We start from the raw sequence: 4,367 nt of genomic DNA, 5'->3' as shown, positions 1-4,367 counted from the left end.
AGGAATGACGGCTCAAAATTTCCCGTCAAAGTTAGATTCTCGGGACTTGCGATCTTGCAGTTCTCGCCGAAGCCTGCTTGCCGACACCCACCCGGGGGCCAGAGCTTCTTCCCCGGAAGCGATCCCGAGACACAGGCTGGGCTGCCTCCGCGGGTTGCACCAGCCACCGTCAGACACGCTGCTGATAAACAGAACCTCAAACCCAATCACCCTCCCCCACAAGGCCTGGTTCCTCCCCACTGATCTCTGTCAAGTACACTGTGCGAAGACACAGATGAGCAAAACTCACAGGGGAAGGGCCCCGGGCCAGCCAGGCCCACACGTTCCAGCTGCTCCAACCACCCCAGCACGTTTGCTGAGATTCGGGGTGAGTGCAGGGGATGCTCCCGGGGCCGGCTCCTCCGGACACCGAGCGAGGAAGGGTCCTCTTGCAGCCCATCTGGCTCTGCCCATCCGGTGCCCATGTAAGGAAGAAATCTATCCATGGGATGGAATCTCATCAGAGCAGTCACCAAAGGGGACTCTGTAGACTTGAACACGTCTCAGTGGAAGGGTGCTGAGACTCGCCCCAAAGGCTGCATGTTGGCTCATTCCTCTTAGGTTAACAGGTCCTACAGGAGGGGGCTGCGGGGCCAGAGCAGAGAGTGGATGCCAGGCCTGGGAAGGAGCAGGACACTCCAACTCAAGAAACTTCTCTGAGCAGGCTGGTCTCGGAAGCCAGTCAGTGCCACAGACCAGCAGGTGAGTAGCTGCCAACGGTCCTGTCTCCCTAACACCTGGGTGGTCACACCGGGGGCGTCCTGACTGGGAGGTGGTGATAACGCACAAAGGTGACTGCACACCAGCGTGCCGTGACCCTGGAGCCACCTGCACAGTGTCTGCCGACTGCGGTGAGTCCACTTCCTGGTCTCCTTGTTATTCTTTTTGCAAGATGATTTGATGGGGAACACCCCGTCAAATGCATTGATTCTAGAATCACTTCACAGTAGCAAGTCTGATTTTTAAAATATCAAGCAGCTCTGTCCTCTATTTGGAGATCGGGATTGTTTGGTTAGCTTCGTCCGTGTTCATCAATAACACGGCTGCTGGCTTGGTGTTGAAGGAACCAGTCCTTAGACTCGGTGCTGGCACAGAACTGAGATCGGCTTCCTCGGCGGGAGCTGGAGGGGCCGTCCCGCCTCCAGAGCCAGAGCGCACAGCTCTGAACCCTGACCTTCTCCGCCTGAGCTGGCAGGCACGCTTGCTAGGCAAGTTCTTGCCCAGGATGGGCACAATGGAGTGGCTTCTCTCTCCAGCTGCTGCCATACGCCCGGGGCTCCCCAGGTCACATGGGACAGAGGGTGCCGCCCTGGCAGGGCACCCCAGAAAGGGACGGAAGAGGAAACCAGCCCCCGGGGCTTGCCTGGGCGAGCGGGCACACAGTGGACGATGCCAGGCCTCCCGCCCCGGCCTGGCTGAATCGAAACTGCAGCAGCAGGCTGGAACAGGCCGGCCGTTCTGGTTGTACGCTGGGTTGGCTGCCTTCCAACACCCAGCTCTGATCAGAGAAAGTTCTGGAGTTGGAGTGTCCGAGCTGAGCAGGCGGGTCAGGAGACCCGCCTGCCGGGGCCGACCCGCAGCCACCTTTCTGCTTCCCCGGCGGCCCGGGGCCCTGGCTGGCGCCCTCCGGCTCCACATCAGCCTTTTGTGGCCCACGTCAGCACAGAGTCTGAGCACACAGGTCTTTGTGGCGCTCCGCCTCTGTCCTCCCAGCTCCCCTGCCGCCTCCCTTTTAAGGAGAGCTGGCACACGAACTACTCAGCACTCCCAGTAACTCCCTGCTGGTTCAAAGAATCCAAAAGAAGAAAATTACAGGAGCATCTTTGCAGCTTCCGCCTTTATTGTCTTCAGGTTACACTTTTTCAATTCATTCGGCAGGAGTTTAGCCTTAATGCTGCTCAGCGACAAAAAAAAAGTACCTCCCTCTCCCCAAAATGTGCCATTAGGTACAAGTGTACAGATGAAAAATATTTCAATAACACCATTTTTTTCTGATCCTATAAATTCTTAAATAGACATTTACTCCAAAAGCTGAGCAGCTTTTAATTCACCAACATCGCCGGCTTCAAAGCTGCTCGGGAAATAATCAGCGACTCTTCCTCAAGAATAAAAATTACATTCTACATAAATTAAATATATAATTTGATTAAACATGTTTATGTCTTTGTGATGACATTTAAAATAGAAGTAATCATTTTCTTTCTTAAAAGAAAAACTCTTTCAAATATAATTTGAAGCTGTCAAACCTATCTCCCACTACAGATCCTTTTAAATGTCACATACCTTCCAAGGGGATGGCAGTTTCCTTTTAAATATGCAATTCCAAACAGGGCGTTCTGAATCAAGCATGTATTAAAATACACCGCTGGCATTTATCCTGATTAAGCACAGCCCTCTCTCCTTCCTCCAGGAGGGTGTGCTCAGTTCTCTCCCCGCACAACTCAGACAGGCCAACGTCTGCAGGGCACACTACCAAGCCACACCCCTAACGCCTTAAGGAGGCAAAGGTACCCTGGAGGAGCCCCGCCGCTTCCCTCCAGATAGCTTGCTGAACTCTGTGTAGGCCAATGTTGGCGTGGAATCAACGGCCCGATTGTAAGACAGCATTAATCAGATGCAAAGAAAACTCCGAACTCATTCTCCCAAGTCAATGACCTACATATTCAATTGCTTATTCTCCAACTCAGTAGCAAACACCGTGCTATATTTAAACACGGAGCACAGATCTAGCTTTCTTCTGCAACGCTCAGAGACACAGATAAGCCTTATACTCCAGCCCTCCTCGCGTCCTCAACCTACGGAATACAAACCTTGTCAACACCAACTGTTTGGGGAACTCTGAAAGGGCGCCTGGTCCCTTTCTCCATGATTTTAATAAGAAGGGACTAAGTGTGGTTTTCGTAAATGGCCGATGTGAGTGGCTCGTCCTCTGGAACTTAAGCAGAAAGTGAAGTCTGGGTCGTCCCCGCCTCCCCAGTGCCAGGGAAGTCAGAGCAAGTGCTCAGGAAAAACAGCAAGCAACGCCCAGCCAGTTAACCGTGGTGACGAGCATGTCACATGTGAGTGTCCATGGATGCCGGGGTCCCATGGCGGAGCTGACCCAGAGTAAACCTGGGGGGCGGGAGGGGGGCAGGAGGGTTAAGAGAGGGGCAAAGGGAGCAAGTGCTCAGAGCCAGTGCTTGGGAGGGCTTTTCAGTGCCACTGGCTTGTACCTCTCCCCCAAATCTGATGTTGGCGCAAGTCAGCCCCCCCAGCACCTGAGGGTGACCCTAAGAACATCTAAGCAGCACCAGGGCAGAGGACTCCAGAGCCCGAGCCCAGCACAACAAGCACCTTCTTCCTAGGAGAAGGGTGCTGCCTGGGAGGGGCAGGGTAGAAGAGGCCAGGAACATGCCCCCAGAACTCCGGGGGCTGGCAGACAGCAGTGTGGTGAACGCTCCAGAGAGGCCAGGGAGGGTGGGGTACAGGCCACCCAAGCCCAGATCTGGGCCGGGCTTCAGATACCTCAGCTGCAGAGCCTGCTCCCGCCTGGTCCAACTGTGACAGCTCACCCCAGAAGCCACATTCCGGGGTACGGCAGAGGAGTGCCACCCCTGACACCACGGGTCTCCGGTCCATTTCTAACTCCACGCAGCAAAGGCCTGGCACTGCCAGTTCTCAAGCACCGGGGCTTCAAAGTAATGGGAGCTCGGGAGAGATGCTACTGCAGACCTTTCACCTGAGCTTCAGGGGAATTCCCTGCCTGGGGACAAACTGCTCGCAATGTGGGTGGAAGGACAGTACCCCCCGCCTCGGGGCCAGGCCTCCCAACACTGCAACGCGCAGCTGTCCGGGAGCGTGGCACACGAGTGTGGAGCGCAGCCAGGCCCTGCTCCCCCAGGCTCCTCCGAAGTGGGGGCCTCCCGGGGAGCCCAAGACACGCCCCTCGGCCCACGCAAGTCTTCGCAAGTCTTCACCCGGGTTTCCTGCAGCTGGCTCGCTCGGGCACCCCGCTGTGTTTTCTGTTTGCTTCTTACTGTGGCTCCCACCCCCAAAGATAGACACATATGCACATTCGTACACCCACGAGCGTACACACCGCTGCACGTGTCACGGGTGCACCCACAGCGCTGCAGTCCCCGCTGGTCAGCCCGCCCTTTCCATCTTATCGTCCCAGCTCTACACCGCGCCCCGCGCTCCTCAGTCCCTCCTGACGCTGCACCGACATGGGCAGGGACTCTCAGGAGAAACGAGTGTTCAAGGAGTTTCAACAGGAAGCCAGAAGTGAAGGCCGGCGCTGCAGAAGCCACGTGGAGGAGGCACTGCCCCGCCATTGGGATGCTCCCCCA

The sequence above is a fragment of the Talpa occidentalis genome, unplaced genomic scaffold, assembly GCF_014898055.3.
Source record: "Talpa occidentalis isolate TD23 unplaced genomic scaffold, MPIMG_talOcc4v2.1 talOcc4.8, whole genome shotgun sequence".
NCBI classification, from domain to species: Eukaryota; Metazoa; Chordata; class Mammalia; order Eulipotyphla; family Talpidae; genus Talpa; species Talpa occidentalis.
This window is presented reverse-complemented; position numbering follows the sequence as displayed.